Below are 21,775 nucleotides of genomic sequence, written 5' to 3' on the forward strand. Positions count from 1 at the left end.
ATGGGGCTGGCTTTTATTTGATTCATGTGGGAGGGTAACACGTGTTTATGAGGCCCCTACCCAGAAACTTAGCTTCTGTTTCTGTTTGCTCAGAGATGTAGGGTAGTAGAAGACTGGGCGTCTTAAGCAACTTGGAGTGTGGCATGTTGCTTCTTCTAATGATGAGTTTTCTCTAAAATCTCTGTGGCTTTGGCAAAAGTAGCCTCAAATTTAAAATAACAGTCTGAGTTCATAGTAGGTTATTTTTATATGACAGTGTCTAAAGTCAAAATACGTCATGGAACAAACAAATTGAATAATGTATCTGAGAGGTTTATTAGTCACGGAAGTGCTTTGGAAGTAGCTATTAACTTGCTTGAGCTGGTTACCAGCTACTGGAATTTGGAGTGATAACTCAGGACATCAGGCAGAATTAGAAAACATTTACCCTCTCTTACAACACACCAGAATCTCCGAGCATCCTCCTAGCACACTTTGGACTCACCGTCTTCCAGAAGTTCTGAGCAGTAGTCCAGGGGAGGCTCACTTTCTTGTCTTCCATAGATTTCCAATCGCACTTTCTTTTTCTCCTCTTTGTCTCAGATCTGAGCTTTTAAGCTTCTGTGGAAAAAGTAGGAAACAAACAGTGTCAGAATCAATTAAATCTGTTTTGAATGAGTTCAGGACATCAAAGAGATTTCCTGGTTCTATTCCCACTTCTGGTCCTTTGGTTTCACTGATTGACAGGAAATAGTCTACGTTGTGATACTCCACAAGCAAAATTCTCCCTGTGCTTGAAGAAGATAGGGAGAAGTTGGGGCAAGGATGTGTGTTACCTCAGCAATGTTCATACATTTTATCTGAAAACTTAAGAGAAATGTTTTCAATAGCAGACAATATATTAAACACTTCATGGTCACATTTATTGGCTGCTTCTCTCTGCTCACGGTACCCCTGATACCTGATATCTGCCCTTGTGAGTTCATTTCAGTGTCATCTTCTCTGAAGGTCATGTGGTAGCCTCTTCAACAGGTCCATAGAATTTAATGATGAGCTAAGGGTTCTAGTCCTATGAACAGAACTATGACTTATCAGAATAAAAGAGAAAGGGAGAGACTGTGAATAATAGATGCGAGGTGAACAGAAGGATGGGAAAGCACCAGTAACTGGTTTGCCCTGGCTGCACCCCTGAGGAGCATACTGCCCACTGTTACAGTCTACACCAGTTCGAAGAAAGATCACCTCAAGCTGGTATTATTGATTGCATCTAGTTACCAAAGAGTCACATATTTGGAATCACTTGAAAGAACTCAGGCTTTCTGATTGCCAGGTCCCATCTACTTCCCCTAGCTGTGGTTTGCTGGGGGTGTCCTTTATACTGACTCCACACTGGAATTACCTCCGGAAGGAGATTATTTATGATAACCATTTGACTGTGAGGCTCCATGCTACCCTGAAACAGGAGTTGAAACTAACAGGACACACAGTGCATTTTCATACCTGTGTGAAAAAGACTGAGTAGTTTCAGTGGGTCATAGCTGAAGATGCTTTTACTCAGGACTCACCCAAAAGGCAGTGGCTTAGCTTTTCCCTAATCATACGCTGTCTTCTCTGTCTCACCCATGCTCTCATTAAACACTCTCCTTGACAAAGTCTCCTTTTTCTTCAAAACGCTCTTTTCTCCCCCTCTTGGTTTGTCTGACCTATTTATTTTGTGTGTGGGTGGTTTTTTGTGACTCCGCCTGGCTCAGAAATTTAATGACCAAATCTAAATTTTCAGCTATGAACATAATGGAAATCCTTACCAGAGCACAAGCACACCTGTTTTCCTTTTAGAATCGTCTGGAGTCTGAATATCTGTGGCTCTCAATCTCTGTAGCTTAGATGGTAACAGGCCCAGGTTTTCATTTTCTAATATAGGCGCCAGTTAGCACACATGTCCTGCAGACACATTATTTGAACCCAGTGAGGCACTGTGCTTATGAATGGAGAAGGTCCTGGAGGGACAGAAGAGAGAATAAAGGTGAAGTAGAGAATCAGCCATTGGCCTCCCAGTAGCAACTTCTTTGCATATGGAAATAAGTGGATAAATATGTGGTGGATTCCTCTGCAAGTTTTCAAAGTGAGAACTTGACAGGTTTGGGCAAGTCCCAGAAAGCAAATAAGCACAATTACCACGGTGCCAGTAAAGGAGTGGCATTTCCATGAGAGCTGGGGCAGCTGCTGCTCAGCTTCCTTCCTTTTTAACCATGGCAGGGTGGTGGGGGAAGCAGTTTACAATTCTCTTCATAAACCATTGTATAATACCCTCTGTGTGCTAGGGGATGGGGTGGTAAGGTCCCTAATGTTTTTGCTGAACTGCCTTCTCACAGAGAAAGCAGCTGCTTGGTGAGCATCATGGGTTGAGCATATTCCTTACTGCCAGTTGACTCCATAAAAAGAAAGGAAGCAGGTGGGGACGGTCCCACCCTTTAGAAGTGAGAAAGACAGACCCCACACAACTAAGGCAGTAATGGAAGCATAAAGAAATACAGTTGTTTCCTATTATCTATATTTCATTTGCCATGGTTTATATCCCATGGCAGAACACAGTCAAGAAACACTAAATGGAAGATTCTAGAAATAATTCAAAAGTTTTAAATTGAGTGTTATTTCAAGTAGTGAGAAGAAATTTTACAGCATTGCACTCCAATTCACCTTGGCCATGAATTCCTTTACCAACATATCCAAGTAGTATACATTACCCACCCATTAGTCACTCTGTAGCTGCCTGAGGTGTCAGATCAACTATTGTGACTGCATGTTTCACTGCATGTTTGTGTTCAAGATCTATAGCATTAGTAGCTTAATGTTAGGAGACAAAGCCTTTGATCTCAACTCATCTGAACTGTATTGTCTCATAAGAAGGGGAAATGTACTTTTTAAGATATTTCAGAGAGATGCTAGGTTTATATGTTACTACTGTATAGTATTATAATCTTTTTAATTTTATTGTTCTCAACTTTACTGTATCTAGTTAAAACAGACACACATTCTCTCTCTTACACACACACACACACACATAAGTCACCCATATGCACGTGCACACCCATACATGTGTGCATGTGCAAAAAGCTTAGGACATGTGTAGGGTTCAGTATTATTTAGTTTCAGGGATGCAATGTACCCTCTCATCTATGGGGAAATAGTTTATATTTACTTAAATATAATGGACTCATGGAGGCAAGTAGTTTGGTCAGAGGACAGCTTGGTATATGGTGCAATTTTGAGCAGTTCTAGGTTAGGCTTGCCTTGACCAGTAAACTAAGGCAGTTTGTTAAAATGATTCTTCATTGGCTTGGGTCCCCTCATGACTGTAATTAACAGTTATTCTGATGATCACTGGCCATGTTGCACAATTAGGATTGAACCTGAGTTGTATCAATTCGCTAAATGTTGAGAGCTAGTCTCATGGGGGAGCTAGATATTACATTTTTGACATACCAATTCTTTCAGTCACGTCTGAAATTCCACATTCTGATTTCTACCCTTAACACTCTAATGAGACTGTCAGGTAAAGACTTCAGAGTTTATCTGACTTCATTCCTTTTGCACTGAACACGGTTGAACACATCTGCCTTCTTCATGCTCTGTTCTGCCTTGTCTTCTGTGACACCACTCTTTCAATTCATCACCTACATCACTTAGACTGCCTCATTTACTCCATGTTTTAAATTAATATTTATGTAATTAAGATGATTGCTTTCCAGTATGTGTCCCTTTCTAGGTGCCTCCTCCACACAGAGACTTGTATAGGGAAGGTAATTCTAAGAAGAAACAAGTCTATAAGAGAGCCTGTCTCTTTCTGGAACTGATGTTTCTTCAAAGTCACAAAATCATTAACTGGGAGTCATGTTTGGTTTTCCTTCACCCTCAGTCACAATGTCCCAACCCAGAGTGTGACAAGTCATTACAATTCTGTTTGAAATCGCATAGCTTTGTTTCTAAATCATGGACGCAATAGCCCAAGACTCATGATTTACATATGGATTTCCTTTTCCTCCAGCAAAAATTCTGGACAGGATTTTTGGAGAGACCTTTATAAAACACAAAGGATGGAATGTTTCTGTCTATGTACTTAATGTCCTAGAGTCACAGATGTCACTATATTACGGTAGAGTTATAAATTCTCAGGGGTCTTATTAAGCTGTGCTTCCTCAACAGTCTGCTTTTGTCACATATCATACATGCCAGGTTCATGGGACTTTGTGTTCAGATCTCCGGGACCTGGATTTGACTCATCTGACAAAAAACAATCCAAAGCAAAATAAACAAACAAATAATAAACTAAAAGCACTCAACCACAAACAGCCAAAGACCCCAACCCAATAATCACCTCTTCATCTTTTCCTTTCACTATTCAAACTTTACACGTCTTGGTAGCAGGGGTCTTGTCTCCAAGCTTGTATAGTGCCAATGAGACTGATCAATGGAAGGCTATGGAGATATTAGATCTCTTCCAACACTATAAGCCCATACTTCATCTCTATAGTCCCCACACTTAGAGAAAGTCTGATCATGTTCTAGGTATACAGTAAATATCAGAGGAATGTTACAGCTGTGTGTCTGGACAGCTGTGATTGAATTGAATGGCATTTGTGAGTCATCACAAACATCTAAAGAGAAGATAACATCCAAATAATGCCTCCTGAAAAGAATTAGAATGATATACATTTGGAATTTCTCAAGCAGTGGAATGAAAAAAAAGTTGGGGACAGAATGAGTTAGAGGACTGTGGCTTTGGATTATCCACAGTTCTAGTTTTGTTTGTTTTTGTTTGCTTTGTTTTGCTTGTTGTTTTTTGATTCTCTAGGTAACTTGCTTCAAATATGTTTAAAGTAGGCATAATGTACCCACTGCAGAGATACTAAGGACACTGAGAAGATAACTATCAACACATTTAAAGACATAAATATTAAAATCTCACATTTTAATTCTAATGAAGTCTTTCATAGCTTTCATGTTACTATCATTTTAATTTTGACACAAAGATCATTCTTTAAGAGGTGATACTTGGGCTGGTTTTGTTTTCTTTTTCCAGGTAAATCAAGTCCATGTCCAGGAGACAGGATGCACTAAGTGACAAGAACTGCAGCAATGCATGTGTGGTAGGTGACAGCTCACAAAAGTTCTGTAAGTCTACTAAAATAAGGTCACATTTTTCTCTTACTTTTTTATTTTTAGTGGAAGGCATGACCCTTTCTTAGTTTATGACTATTCTCAAGCCCCTTGCCCCTTTTACTTCTTTTAAATACAATTGCTATTGAGATGTGCAGAGGCCCAGGAAATGGAGAAAGGATCATAGAGAGGGGTCAGTGCTTACTGGAGCCACATAAGTAGATGAGGAATAAGCCTACCAGTATGCCTTGTGTTCTAGGATATTATGTTCTCCCAAATCTTCCAGGGCTGGAAACTTGCTTATCTTTAGTGAAAGCTAGGCAGAGTTTCAAATGTTACATTGCGAAGAACATTACTATTCTTGTCACCAAGAAGGAAAGAGAGCGGATAAAAGAGATATCGCTTTATATCCAGAGTTTGGCACTGTCAGTCTTTTGGAACTTGCCTCCCATATTCTCTCTGGCCTTGGCCTGCAGAAGGCAGGGTTGCTGTGTAGCCCATGGAGGTGCAAAAACAAACATGGGCAGAACCCCAGATACTAGACTGCAAGAAACGTTTTGAAAGTTATAAAAATGAAATACTGCTTCCAGCTGTCCCTTTCTTTAAACTAGGATTAAGTTCAACTCAAAGAGACTTGCAGAGATCAGGCAAGAATGGCATCATCTATTCCAGAACACAGCAGGTTGAAGTTCCCCAAACTCTATGCTAATGAGCTACTCCCAATCCCAATCCCTTTCTCCACTCACTGCCACACTCTCTAGCATGCCTTTATGTGTGCATTTGAAGACATACAGCTGCTGATGGTGAGGGAGATAGGAATCCTTCATAATCTTCCCTTTGTGTAGCCAAGAGCCTCCTGCCCATGCTCACGTTCTTTTCCTAGAATGTGTCATCCTCTGTAGTGGCTCTTCTTTTTATTGTTGTGGCCTGTATGAAACATTGACAAAATAAATGTCACCCAGAGGCCTGGAATAAGGGAGATGTCCAAATATCAGTGAGGGTGATCTTAGCTGTGACACAGGGCATTGGGGATATGGAACCTGAAAAGGCCACCTCCTGTAGCCAGGCACAGGAACTCCAGTGCAGCGATAGGGAAACCAACCCACTCACAAAACCTTTGATCAAAAATTTATCCTGTCTACAAGAAATGCAGGCACAGGAAATGGAGCAGAGACTGAGGGAATGGCCAACCAATTACTTGTCCTACTTGAAACCCATCCCATGGGCAAGCACCAATCCCTGACACTAATAATGATACTCTGTTATGCTTGCAGATAGTAGTTTAGCATGGTAGTCCTCTGAGAGGCTCCACTCAGCAGCTGACTCAGACACATGGCAGACACCCACAGCCAAACAGTAGATGGAGCTTGGGGACTCTTATGGAAGAGTAGAGGAAAAGATTGTGGGCCCCTAAGGGAATAGGAACCCCACAGGAAGACAGAAAGAGTCAACTAACCTGGACCCTTGGGGCTCTCAGAGACTGAACCACCAACCAAAGAGCATACACAAGCTGTTTCTAAACCTCCCTGCTTATATGTAATGTAGCAGATGTGCAACTTGGTCTTCATTTGGGTCCTGAACAACTGGAACAGGGTCTATCACAAAAGTTTTTGCCTATCTGTGGAATATGTTCTTCTAGTGGTGTTGCCTTGTCTAGCCTCAGTGGGAGTAGATGTGCCTAGCCCCAACTTAAATGTCATTAGGTTAATGTTTAAGTTAAATTTAATTTAATTGAAATTAAATTTAATCTAAACAGCATCCATAAACTGTTTAGATTAAAGCACACACTACCTTCCATGTTCATGTTACCATTCTCAGTTTTTAGTACTTGGTTTTGTTTTGAGACAAGGTCTCTGCATCCTACATCTTTATTTTTAATATGGCATATGTTGCCTGAAGCTTATATTGATATTTTCTTGGTGTTCGGGTGAATGGGCATGAGTGAATGTATTTTCTAATAATGCTAAGGTATGACTCAAATCTTTGTCTCATTAAGTCAACTCAATAAGATCTCATCTAAACCCTGGCCTCCCTCAGCTTGGCTGTCTTTTATTAGGGTCTGATTTCTCCCTTCTGAAACAACACTTGACAGTTGCTGCTCTTGGAGACTGAGACCGTTTTCACATGTGGACTTGGGAGTCAGGCCCTGGGAGGGAGAGAGGCTAATCTGATCATAAACCGTGGAGCCCCTCTAAAACTGTGTAAACATGGGCAGAGGCATTTCTTAAAAGTTCACTCCAGAAGAAAGGCAACATTTTTGTGAGGTCTGTGGAATTCTTGCTCCATTTCAAAGCCTTCATTCAGATTTTGGAATTCACACTGAGCAGTAGTTCTTCCTATGCCAGCTGACGCTCAGAGGAATATTCGGCAAAATTAAATATTTTTGCTAATGCTAGTGTTCCTCAGTGCTTTGAAAATATTTCTAATAAAGGAAAATGTCAAAGCGTGTCAAGAGCAACACCTTATGCGATTCAATCATTAAAGTCTTAAGCCGCGTAATGAAACTCTCAACCTTCTTCTCGGTAACTTTCATCACCCCGAGTTAGTCAATCACTTTGAACAAATTCCAGGAGCTAGCCTTGTCCTTTGTCTACAGATAAAAATGTAGCAGGTGTAAATTTTAAGGTTCTACACATTTCATTTCAAATCTTGCCTGGCCACAATTTATTTTCTTTTGAAACTTCTCTCAAAAAGAACTATAGTACTGAACTATAATGGCAGACATGAAAACAGGAGATACATTTATGTGAATTTACATACATATTACATATGAATTTACATAAATTATATATACATGAAATACTGAGATATAATTATTTTGAGATGAAGTTTTGCTCTTCAACCCAGACTGATGTAGCATTCTCCATGTGGCTCAGGCTGATTTTGAACTAACAGCTGTTTTCTGGTCTCAATCTCTTGCTACAGGCAAACCTGACCACTCCCAAGGCCGTTGTACTTTTTACACAAAAAATCATAAATGCCTTCACACCTATGAGTCATAAATATTCTCAATGAAAGCTAGCGATTGTGGAAAAATGAGATGTTTTATGTGCAGTTATTATTTGCATTTAGAGTTGTGATGTCTGAGGCATGGAGAGGTTTAAGCAACCAAGAATTATGGGCAGTGGTGTGGGGCAAGAAGACCAGACAGAAGTTTGGGAATATATCCTTTATATGTCTAGATAGTTTTATTGGCTTTGCAGATGTGTTATCATAGTGTATATTTGCATAAACTTGGATAGTTTATGTAAATGAGGCACCATTCTTTGTGGCTTCTTTTTAAACCAAGTCTTATTGGTAATAATTTTCTTTCATTTTTGATAATTGGAAATAGATTTTCCTCTCATACAATAGATTCCAGCACAGTTTCCCCTCCAATCTACTCTTAGCTCCCTTCTACCTCCCCATCCCTCAGATCCACTCCTCCTCCAGTTCCCTTTAGAAAGATGTAGGCCTCCAAGAGTCTGGAAACAAACACAATAAAACAAGATACGATAAGTCAAGGCAAAGACTTCTCACACTGAGGCTGGACAAGACAACTCAACAGAAAGAAATGAATCCTAAGAACAGGCAAAAGAATCAGAGATACATCTGCTCTCACCTCTCACTGTTTGAGTCCCACAAAAACGCCAAGATGAACAACCATAACATATACACAGAGGACTCTCGCATATCCATGCAGAACCTATGCTTGCTGCTTTAGTCTTGATGAGTCCATATAAGCCCTGCTTAGTTGATTCAGTGGGTCATGTTCCTTTGGCGTCCTCCATCCCCTCTGACTTGATAATCTTTTCTTCTCTCTTCTGTAGGATTCCTTGAGCTCCAAGGGTAGGGTCCTGGTGGAGACCTCCAATTTAGAATTTCTCTCTTGAGGAAGGCCTCAAGTTAAACCAAATATTGTTTGGTCACTCCCACAAGTTCTACATCACCATTGCCCCAGCACATTTTGGAGGCAGGGCAGATTGTAGGTAGAATGTTTTGTGACTGAGCTGGTGTCAAAGTTTCTCTTCCTGTAGCCTGCAGAATACCTTGCTGCACCAAAGAGACTAGAACATAGGTGTGAAGGCTCCACGCAGGAACTAACTCAAAACTCTCTACATTTGGTGGTGGTGGTGGTGGTGGTGGTGGTGGTGGTGGTGTGTGTATGTGTGTGTCCATTTGGTTTTGCTAGTGTGAGATTATTTATTTCTGTGTTTTTGTGTGTACACTTAGTGTTATTATGTTGAAGTTTTCCTTTTAGCACCTTCTGTAGAAATACTTTTGTAAATAGGTATTGTTTAAATTTGACCTTATTATGGAATACTTTATTTTTTCTAGCTATGGTTGTTGACAATTTTGCTGGGTATAGTAGTCTGGAGTGCCATATGTGTTCTCTTAGAGTCTGCAACACATCTGTCTAAGTCTTTAGAGTTTCTATTGAGAAGCCAGGTATAATTCTTGTAGGTCTGCCTTTATATATTACTGGGCCTTTTTCTTTGAAGCTTTTTAATATTCTTTCTTTGCTCTCTATGCTTAATGTTTTGATTATTATGTGGTGAGGGGACTTTCTTTTCTGGTCCATTTGTTGCTTTGTAAGCTTCTTGTATCTTTATCCTGATGCCTACTGATCTGGATGCAGAACTCTCAGCTACCTCTCAAACACCATGTCTGCCCGTGTGTGGCCATGCTTCTGCCATGATGATGATGATAGACTAAACCTCTGAATTTAGTCTAAACCCAGTTAAATACACTCCTTTTGAAGGCTTGCTGTGGTCATGGTGTCTCTTCACAGCAACAAAACCCTAACAAACAGACTCCTTTGGAGAAAACTGATTTTTGCTTTATAAGAAGTTGTTTATTGAAGATAGTTTCTGGGTTAGGGGTGGGAACTTGTGTCCATTTCCCCCTTTTAGCACTGAGACCCCATCTGTCTTGAACCTGTGCAGTTCCTGTGTATGGTACCATTCACTGTGACTTCTTGAGGTCAAGAAGTACAACAAGTGCAGTTAACAGGAGAGTTTATGAAGCTGCTGCCAGTGAAACCTGGTTTATTATTAACCTTTATTAAAAATAAACGGGAGTAATAATAACAAAAAATAGTGCAGCAAATACACAGACCACTAACATGGCCATGTATCATTATCATCCACCATGTATTATGAATAACTGTGAGTGATGTATTTTCTTATGTCTAGTTATGCAGTAGACTTGTCTACAGTAGCATCATGAGCATGTGTGAAATGCATCACATTAAGACAGTAAGGTGGCTGTGATGTCACTGAACAATAGCACCTTTTAACCACTAGGATGAGTTTCAGGGATGACTAACTTCAATGTGGTCTACCATTGACTGAAATGTTTTGTGGTACATGTTAGCACCAGATAAAAGATTTTGGTTGCTGGTAAAAATTCATGCATTCTTGTGCTTTACATTTAATTGATTTTTAAATTATCTTAGCTTGGAATTTTTGTAAAAATATTCTAGAAAAAAGAATTTTCAAACTATTCTTGGACTTCTGTGACTCCCTGTCATATTTCCTTGATATGGTTGTTGACAGTTATGCTGGGTATAGTAGTCTGGAGTGCAATTTCTCCCAGGAAAGCAAAAGCTACGGTTTAAAACTGCTAGTACCTTTCCCTGAGTTGAGGCAGCCACTGCAGACTGTACTTTGTGATTCAACATAATCAAATATACAATAAATGCATAAACAAAAATAAAATGGCCAATTCTCTTCACAACTTGGGTTAAGTAGCAAGATAAGAACTTTCACTTTTGAGTATTCAATGGTCCCTGTGCTGGACACACATACTTTTTTTGTGTCATGTCAGGGTATGGTGGTTATGGCCACGGAAAGTTCTTGTGTGGCTATTAAGATTGTCATCTAACTAGCTTTATTTTTTCATAGATTTCCACTATTGTCTGGAAAGCAACCTGATTATCAAACTGTGGACTTTAATACTTCATTACACATTTTCTCAAAAAAAAAAAAAAAAGAAAAGTGAACCTATCTCAAGAAAAACAATGAACATAGTTATTACCAGTGTCAAAATGCACATTTAAAAAAAGGCCATAAATTTGAAAAAACTTACACCCATTACCATGAGGTCAAAAGATCCCTAGATCTTAAGACCTTGTAGTGATGCTGGAGCCTTGGGTCTTTATGAACCTTCTGGATATCATAAGAGAACAAGTATAAATGACAAATGTATATAGTCTTATTAAAATTACTTATCAGCAAAATATTAATTTAAAGCATGTGATAGACCAGTGGATTTTAAGATAAGAGTACAAAAGCTTTATTAAAGGTAATTTAAATTCCTCTTTGTAACTAATCCTATAGAGGGGACCACTTGCTGGGCTCTGGTCAAATGGTAGAACCTCACCCATAATTCCCTGAGAAAAACATTGATCTACATCAAATAGAAAACACAACACATCCGAGAAGGATGGATGAGTTGTGGATTGGAGAATCCAACCTTGCTTATTAATCCAGACACTCTAGGGATCTGTAAATATGTCAAATAATGCTTGATTCCTAATTTGTGTTTTGGTTTTATTTTTTAAAGCAAGTACAAATGTGCCTTAAGTTCTGGTACAGTAAACCCCAACAGATAATGCAAGTGGCCTTTGGCCTTTTGTGTTTTGATCATTTGAAAGAGTATAAAGAGTTCCAGCCCCCAGATGCTTTCAAACTGTAGTTAGAGCGGCCAAACAGAGTTTATCCGTTCCCAGAGCCAGCTGAGTAGAAGGCATCAGTTCCTGTAAGAGGACCATGGAATGATGATCATGACAAGATGTGCTGGGGCAGATCAGAGCCAGCCAGCAAGTGCAATAGATTGTCCAGGTCTTATTCCAGTCGGGTAAAGACGCTTTTCTCCAAGTGACGTTTCAAGCAACAAGATTGGCTTGTCCTCTCTCTGAAGGCATTTTGTTTTTTATCAAATTACAGCCTGGAAACACACTGTTTAGTCTCAGAAGGCAGCCTGAGCTGTTTGTTAAATACCAGATCTCAGATTTGTGGCTGTTCCTCAAAAAATAACTACATGACACTGACAATTAAATTTATGTATCATTTAGATTATTTATACTTCAGTGAATCAAAGGCGGAAAATGAAGATCTGTAGCCAAGCACCTAATCAACACTTCATCATAGGCAAAAGCCCTTTGCATTCCCTGACTCACTAAGTTGGTTAGAGGGCATAATCTTCCCATTAACTAGACTGGAGGCACCATCATCTAGGCCTGCTCCCATCCCCAATCCCATCTTCTTATTGCTGGGGTCTGGGACTCCAATGTCACCGCACTTCCCTGGAAACACAGACAGTGTCACATTCAGCCTCCACTGGTTGGACTCTTCTTCTTTTTACACACCATGCTGGGGATCATTCCAAATTAGAGCCATCTGAGTTCTGTCTCCCAAAGAATGACAATACTAGACTCAGATAGAGTATCTCATGGAGTCAGGACAGAGTGGTGACTTCTTTGTGGAAGATGGCTATGAGGTGAGATCTCCTCCTTCACAAGTTCTACTGCTCCGGGTGCATCTACTTTGATTCATGGGATGGATAGTCTTTGAGTTATATATTGCTAAACAAAGACTAAGTGATAATCCTTCCACTTTGCCTTAGGGCTGTAGTGGCAGGGAACTGCACATTAGAATGGACAGTGAACTCAATGCCTTCTGTTTTCTTCACAGCTGACATTGGGGACTCCTAGATTTATTTGGCTCAGTAAGTTAGAAGCAGATAAATGGCAGAGAGGATTAACAAAAGCAACAGGGGTGGAGGTGGGGGTGGGTGGGGTGATGTTAATGTTTCTCTGTGTCTAAGAGGAAAACTTAAGCAGGAAGCTAGGTTTCCATTCACTCTGTGCAAGACAGTTAATGATTCTGCCCCACATCTTGCCTCACTGAACCCTTAAAGCACACTGCAGATCCCCACATGATATTTTGAAGCCTACTTCAAGAGACCAGTCAAGTGTTTAAGAGAACTTCTGTGTAATTGGTATGAACTAATGGCAATGATCTAGTAAAAGTGCAAACTGTGAATTAAAAAAAAAAGAATAACTTAGGGGCTGAGAGATGGTTGTGGGTAAGAGTGCATCTTGCGCTTACAGAGGACCTAGCTTTGATCTCCAGTATCCACATTAGGTGTATTTTGAAATCCTGTAACTCCAGCTCCAGGAGGATCCAATGCCTCTCATCTCCTAGGCATCTACACTTATATTTACACACACACACACACACACACACACACACACTTAAAATAGTTCAAATAAATCTTTAGAAAACATAAGAAAGATTTATAAAATGAATTATAAAGTTAAGAAAATCTGTTTATAAATTGGATGGGGGAGAGTGAGGCCAATTTGATCAGAATGCATTGTGTGCTTGTCTGAAATTCTCAATAAAAAAAAGAAAGAAAGAGCTATAATAGAGTTGAAGCTAGAAAAAACTTTGTCTATAGATTTTTGTTATCAAAACATATATATATGTATATTGTCTATATGAATGGTTGTCCTTTGAGACATTATGTGTTACAAAGGATACTGACAGATCAGAGGGATAGAAAAGAAGACCATAGTTGGATTCTCCTGAGAGTTTGTGCTTGTTAGCACTGTAGTGGCAGAGAACTGCACATTAGAGGGACAGTGTACTCAATCCCCTCTATGTGTCCTTCACAGTTAACATTGGGGACCCCTAGATTTATTTGACTCAGTAAGCACAAAGCAGCTAAATGGCAAAGAGGATTAACAAAGCAAGTGGAGGTGATTTTAACGTTCACCATCTCTATTTTATTCAAGATCTAACTGAGTGCAGAGAGGTTAAATAACTTGCCAGTAACACGGGGGAGGCAGATTCCAAGTTCTCAATCCCCCTGAGCATCCATTAGTCACTGTGATACCACAGACAAGCCACCGCCTCCCAAGTTCTTCATTTTTTTTCCCCTTTTTCCAGAATCTTGACTGCATGACCTTCTGAACTTTGTTCAGCTCAAGTGTACTTTCATGTCTGAGTAGTCTAATTAACCTATACCCTACACCCTGGCAGCTTGCCTTCCTTTTAGCCCCCACACATTTTTCACCATTTGGACTGTCAGCCTTCCTGCTATGTTGGGAACTACAGTATTTGTCATCTCTTTACATGTTTTGACCCTGTTTCTTCAAATGCATGGGAAATCCTTTGAGAGGTGGAGTGCTTTTGTGTCTTTCCACAAATGAGCACAGTCCCTCGTGTGTGGTAAAGCTTAATACACTTCTGGTTTTGAAATAGACTCTCTTGTAGCCCAGGCTGACCTGGAACCCACTACATCTTTGAGGGTGACCTTGAACTTACCCTTTGGCCGGAGCCTCTCTAACACTGACTGGCATTACAGTTTTGTGCCACCATGTCCAGTTTATTTGATGCTGGAGATTGGACACAGGGCCTTGTGAATACTAAACAAGCACTATATTTACCTGAATTACATCCTCAGCCCTTAAAAGTTTTGATATGCTAAGCACTGTTGTTGTAAAGAGGTTGGGCCTGGTGTTTGCCACAGACTGAGGGTCATGGGTTGATCATGACTAAGTTGACTCTACCAGGGGTATGTTTGATTAGGTGACCTAGAATTCTAAATGCTCTCTACCCAACAGCCCATGCTCTCTGTCCTTCTGACATTATGAAGGCCTGTTTATCTTCTTTTCTGTGTCAACAGCAGCTGTTTATTTAGCAGCCTGACTTAAGACATTCCATGTATATACTCAATAAAAGCTTTCTTTCACTACTAGTTTTCTGGAGAGGGTAATACGCTGTCTGCTGTCTTGTTTTTCCAGTCCTCCTAAGTGTGATGATTTAGATGACCCTGCTGTTAACTGGCAGCCTTTCCATTTCCTTCTCCCGTCCAGCACCCCAGACTTCTCCACAGAAGCCACTAATGAGCTTCGTGCCTTTCAGGCCCTTGTTCATTAATAACAGAATTTCAGTGATGCTGAAAGATTGGGACTTTATTTTCTCTCTTTCCATCCATTAGAAAGCAAACAAATAATCAAAGAAAGCATGTTCTTTGTGCCAGCCTGGTCCACTCTTGACTATTTTGAATTATAAGATGGAGTTGATGCCAAAGTCACAGTCGGCTGTCTAAATGAAGGTTTAGATGTCAAATGGAGTGTAATGTCTCAAGTATTTTTGTCTCATTCTAGTTACATGCAGTCTTTCCAAATGGCATTGATGCCTGCCTCTAAGTGAGTGTTGTTCCTTCATCCTACTATTGACCAGGTGCCCAAGTATATGAGGAACCTAGTATATGGGGCCTGTGTCTGTGGCACTCAGGTAAAGTGCTCCTGCCCGTCCTCTCTCCTTTACTTCTGGCTCTAAAGGATGCCATTCACTCTTCTGCCTGTTGGCTCTTTGTGCAGCTTATTCTCATTCATACAGTGCCAGAGATGTGTATAATGCCCTTTTGTGCTGCCTCACCTGGAGGCTGGCAGTTTTACAGTGTACACCAGGTCTACTAGAGTCACAAAGCTCATCCTGTCAAACCCTCTCTTCTTCCTGTCCTGCTCTGACACAACAGTCTTTGTGGCTGTGTCTTCTAGAGAGACTTTCTGAATATAAAGCCCCTGCTTTGGATTTCTGCCTTGGTGTTTGTAAGAATGGCTAAACTTCAAGGCCTTTAAAAATAGGGCTGCTCTGTGTATGGTGGGCCTCTTGATGTCTTCCTTTAAGAGCACACCTCCGGAGCTGTTGTAGGTTTGTTCTTTCCTCTTTATTTGGTGTCCTTTGGGACACACAGCCCCTGGAGTTCTTCCTCATATACTCGGGAATCTGGTCTATTAGGATGAAGAAACAACACTCACTTAGAGGCATCAGTGCTGCTGGGAAAGACTGCATGTGGTCTAGAGTGAGACAGAAAAATACTTGAGACATTATGCTCCATTTGACATCCAAACCTTCAGCTCATTTGGACAGCAGACTCTGACTTTGGCATCAACTCTGTCTTATAATCCAAAATAGTCAAGACAACCATAGAAAGTTCTGTCATTATGCTAAATGTAGTAGTCTTCAAAATATGACATCATAAACAACCCTCCTCCTACCCATCTCTCCTCCTTGTTCTCTTTTCCTCTTCCCCCTCCTCTTTCTCCTCCTCTGCTTCTCCTTTTTGCTCTTCTCTCTTCTTCCTCCTCCTCTTACTTTTCCTCCATTTTTCTTTCTTCTCCTCACCTTATGTGCTAGGATTCACAAATTCCCACACCTCAAAAATACATAGAGATGATTGAAAAAAAATAAACACACTTTTGCCTTCTCCAGACATGCATAAGTCATCATTGCCTGCGCTCATAAACACATGTTCAGTTGGTCTCAGCATTCCTGCCCAGACATGGCTGTTGTTTTTCTTCTGTGTCAAATTCTAACTTTCATCTCTTGTGAAATTGTGTCTTCAGACTCAACTTCAATGTGGTGTGTGTGTGTGTGTGTGTGGTCACGTAAACGAGAGTTCTGAAGGAGAGCTTTGTTAATAGGACCAGTGATGGACCAAGCAAGCTTTTCCCAGCCCCCTAGAATGGCTCCTTACCTTAACTTTAAGAAGTCAATGGTAGCTCCTCATATCATTACATAAATTAAACAGGGTGGAAGCACACGCAAGCCTTCTTTAAAGGCAGAAAACTAGAGATTAGCATTCTTTTCATGTGTGTGAGGTACTTATTCCCTCACATACGGGGTTGCTTGTTTTCCTTTTAAATGTTCCATTCCTGAAACTGGAGTTTTGCTTGTGAGATTTCAGACAGAGAGTGTCTTCTGTGCTTCACACAGATGTGTGTTCAGGAATGAGTTCCTTGTCTTGGGTTTTCAAAGATCATGACAGTTATAGACAGTTCTTTTCACAATGTTTAATACAACAATCTTCAAAATTTAACACCACAAACATCCAGGTTCTTACCTGTTTTGCATAATTTCATAACTTTTAACAAGATTGGGGCTCCCCCTGTTTCCAAGGAACATTGTAAGTGTATTACATCATCCCTGCCATATCTAACTTTGTTGGTAACTTCATGAAGCTGCTTTTTCAGCTCATCCTTCATTATCTACTGGGCATTTACAGTGTGCCAAACCTGTGCAATGTATCTAACAATGAGGCATGGCTTTTGCTCCAATTATACTTTTTAAGTTCTGGGTTGATGTAGAAAGAGGGTAGAAATAGCCATCACCTGTATACTGTAATACAGTATAATGTGATTTATCATCTAAGAGAAAAGAAATCAGTGTTATGAAATTTTACATCCCCATAAAGACACTCCACTTGAGTGTCTGTTGAAAACAGTCATCATAAATGACAAACAACACTTGAATTGGGTTTGAAGAATTGGTAGGAGAGTATTTAACACATTAGAGAAGAAAAGGCATCCCAGAAAGATGAAATATGTTTGCAAATATCTAGGGGCCTAGTGTCCATAAGCAGGCCAGGATGGAAGAAAGTGAACATGGCTAGACAGTGCTGGGGGTCTTGAACATCCGATTATCTTTCTATTGCCATGTCAACATTACCTACTTGCTGGGTATGTAGGCACAGCATGGACATTGGGAAGATTCTGCTTGTCCCTTTGTTCTTTTATTTAAGAATGTCAGTTAACTGATATTAACAGATGTTTTCCTCACCAGCCACTAAGTCTGGTTAATATTCTCCTCTGCTTTTTATCGTGATGTAGATAACTCAGGCCTTCTTCCTCTCTGTCAACCAAGAAGCAAAGGAATTTAACCATCAGTTGTCTCTCATATTTATGGCAGCTCCTTGCTATATTGTCAGGAATCACCAAATTTCTCTTTACAATCAGATTTGGTTATGTGCTAATGTTGAATATATATATATATATATATATATATATATATATATATATATATATATGTATGTATTATTTCCAAGAAAAGATACTAAAAATTGACTTTGCTTCTGACAGAAGGCATATAACTTATCCCTTTTTGTTTGAAGATTATAGTTTTATATAATGCAGTCAGTCACTGAATGAATGACCATGACAGGTTCACGTGTAGAGAGAAGTTTATAGAGACTTTGAGAAGTCCATTGTTGGCTCAGTGGTGTTGGCACACACCTTTAATCCTAGCACTCTGGAGGCAGAGGCAGGCAGATCTCTGAGTTCAAGACCAACCTGGTCTACAGAATGAGTTCCAGGACAGCCAGGGCTACAGAGTAACCCTTGCCTCAAAACAAAACAGAACAAAGCTCATTGTCTCTGTCTGACTGCTCTGCTATACAATACATCATGCCCTCCTCTGGCAGTATGAAAACCAAAGGTTTCATTTATCTGTTCAGTTTTCGGTTTATTCCTTGTCTGACATTTCAAAAGGCACATTAACATTTCTGAAGTATGTACTGAGGTAGAAGACTAATACTCAGAAGGAACACAGAAGCAGAAGAAAAATGATGAAAAGAAAACTGGAATGTTTAAGAAATTGGCCATGGGTGTGGCAGGGATGCCGCTGTTTTTCATACCGTCTAGGCACAGATGCTATTTCTACAGCCAAGGGAAGCCAGAGCTGGAGGTCGAGAACCAGGCAGAGCAGAGAGGAAGCATTCTTTTCCATGCCTGTGCACAGGGGTGGGCTCCTGTGCAAACTCCCCCCTGGGGTTGCAACCTTCTCTTTCATGAACTTCTCACTCCTGTCATTTCCAGTTCCGGACCATCTGATCAGAGACGACTGGAATTTGCAGCTCTCTAGGCACTAATTTCAGGAGCTGAAACAGCACCCCCTCAGCAGCTCCTCCCGTAACCGCTGTTGCCCTGCTGGGCTGTGGGATTCTGCCAGCCCAGGCACTCTTGCCCAGGAAACAGAAGGTGGCATTTAAGAGGCACCAAGGGCTCGCTTAACCAATACTGAAGACTCTGAATCAAACCAAAGCTAAATTAAGCTTTCTTGAGTAAATGAATAAGGACTCAAGAAACCTCAGAAAGGAAGAGAGAGGAGGAAAAGATATGAAAAGTTGAATCTTTAATGTGTTCCTACCACCCAACCCCCAGCTTTGTCAAGACTTACTGTGACTTGATGTTATCATTTACCTTTGTCTTTTATATTTCCAGTATTCAAAGTTTAAAAAATATGTCAACCACATCTTGATATTTGAAATACCCAATTAATTTAGTGGGGGTGGGGGGGACAAGGCCTTTATTTTCTTTAGACTTATAAGGAAACTGAGGACCAGGACAGGCAAGGAGCTTAATCAGTCTTCCAGCTAGCAAATTCGGATAAACCACCCCTCTCCTCTACAGGATAAAGCTGTGTTTTTATCAGAAAGTCCTATCAAGTCATATTTCTGGGATTTGTGGCTGAATGAGAGAGAAGTCAACTTACTTTTATTTTATAGGATTTCTGGAAGTCCACTGTGTTTTTCAAAGAAGTGATGAGTGTGTCTGCCATGACCTCATCCAGCTTTGGTTGGTAGTGCAAGTGGGTAGAAGTTTAGGGCTGAGATGCTCCAACGTGGCCTCACTGCAAATACTTTCCTTGAACAAAATGCAGACTAAGGGAAGCTGGTGTCTACTGTTCTGGAAAAGCACAGCATTGGCCTGAGAATTTAGAACCAGCATTCCACAATGCTCTGAAACTGAGCACTGGGTCACTGGGCTGAAGATCTGTGCTACTTAAACCACCAGACTAAAAGTTTGTACTCCACAGGCCCTCCCTAGCTGTGCTCTCAAATGTGACTCAACTGTGGTTTAGGCTTGCTATGTGGGGTACTGTAAAGAATACCAGTGTGGAATGGATGCATACCACTCTATGTCCAGCTTTTCTTCTAATGAGGTGGTCAAGAGTAAATACTGTAAGCTCTAAGAACTTCAGTGACCCATCCATACAATACTTCTGCCCTTGTTATATACAGACTTTTTTTCCAATAGGCAAATGAGCTTGCAGAATGAAAGTCTATTGTTACATGTAATGTTTTAAAGAAATGTAGACTTCTATTTGTTAATAAATCCTAACAGTTAGATATTATTGAATCTTTTGTTCAACTGTGTGTGCACAACTGTCTTCTACAAGCCCCTGTGTGCTAAATTACTACAAGGTTGAGGCTCAAAGTCAGTCTGTACCGGCATACAACATATAGTACAGCATGATGTTCTAGTTCTTCTGTGCCTGCCAGACGGATGCACTAAATACCACTCATTGATGTAACAGGGAAGGGGAACTGTGCCATTAAACTGTGAACTTTGGCCTATGTTACTTACTGTCTGCATACCATTGCCTTGATAAAATGGGGCCTTTGGGTCCCTTTCCTCTGTCACATCACTATTCACATCGAGGTGATCAGTACTCTTTTTCAAAATTAAAGATAAAATAATATTTTCTTCTTGGTCTTTGGTGCTTTTCCCCCTTTACCTGGAGATGCCTGTTAAGTACTAACAATGAGTTCAATCATCCACTCAGCACGTTTACTAAAATATGCTATGTGCCACTACCACTGCCTTGCCTAAAAATCCGTTAACAAAACAGGTGAGGTGATCAGCCAGAATCATGATAACTTCTATATTTATAATGATGTCACTCCCTATATGAGACTGTCTGTGTAGTCAAGACTAACATAACCCATCAGTGATGGTTAATGTTTTTTCTCCTAGTTGATCATTTCCATATCCTTCCTAAACTTCTGACTCTGATCTTTCTAACACAACTTAGCCATTCTTTTACAAACTAACTAGTTTATCTGTACGCACGTGCAACTGTGTGGGAACACCCACAGAAGGCGGAAGGTGTCTGATCCCTTGGGAACTGAACTGTAAGAGCTGTATGTCCTCTTGACCCCTGAGCCAACCCTCCAGCCTCTGAATTCATCCACTCTTCTTCCTCTTAAATTGATTTTTGATCTTTAGGTAAAGTTGTTAGTTAATCCATCTTTGGAGTAGGAAGTCAAACATTGGGAGCTTCAGTGTAATTATTTATCTGTGAAAGTTTTAACCTTCCACTCTGAATGTCACACTCATCCCCAGCCGCAGGTTATGCTCAAGACCTTAATTGTCCTAGTCAGTGTAGGATTACTGGGTAAAATCGTGTAGCACTTGCTAACTCTATGCATTCAGGTTCCTTAACATGGTTGTAGCCTTGTGCATCAGAGCAAACCAACCCCATGTTCATCTTTGTTGGTGACAAGATGGCCCCTTCACCAACACTATTTTACATCTTTAGTTTTTAGTTTACACATTGCTATTCACATTCTATACCTAGTTTTGACCCTTATCCAGTTGCTTCTCCTACTGCTTCCCCTTCTGTCTCCTGGCTTACCTGTCTACAAGTCTTTTGGCATTCTGAATCCAGGAGAATGTTCCTGAACCCGAAGTACAACTCTGGTGATCTTGTCTCTCTGTGGCTCCTCACTGGGCTTCTGATAGGGCAGCTGATACTTCTCCTTTCAGCTCAGCAGGCTTTGCACAGTGTGACCTTTACTCCTTCCTTGAAGTTCTTTCCTTTCATGCCCTGTGGGCTTTGAGTACACTTCCCCTTTCCTGGATCACCCTTTGCCCCTCCTGTGCCAACAGTCACTCAAATGACTACAGTTTAACCTACAAATTTGCCTTAGCCACCAGTTTTCTATAAAACAAAACAACACACCACACCACACCCCCCACAAATAGATTTCACTGATAATGCCCCAGCCTTTCTGTGGGAGC

At 40.5% G+C, this 21,775-nt stretch overlaps 1 pseudogene; it reads right to left on the reverse strand.

The window, feature by feature from the left end:
- Window positions 1-21,775, reverse strand: part of LOC114611483 — a 158,588-nt pseudogene that overhangs the window by 12,730 nt on the left and 124,083 nt on the right.

Source organism: Grammomys surdaster, unplaced genomic scaffold, assembly GCF_004785775.1.
Source record: "Grammomys surdaster isolate TR1022 unplaced genomic scaffold, NIH_TR_1.0 126113, whole genome shotgun sequence".
NCBI classification, from domain to species: Eukaryota; Metazoa; Chordata; class Mammalia; order Rodentia; family Muridae; genus Grammomys; species Grammomys surdaster.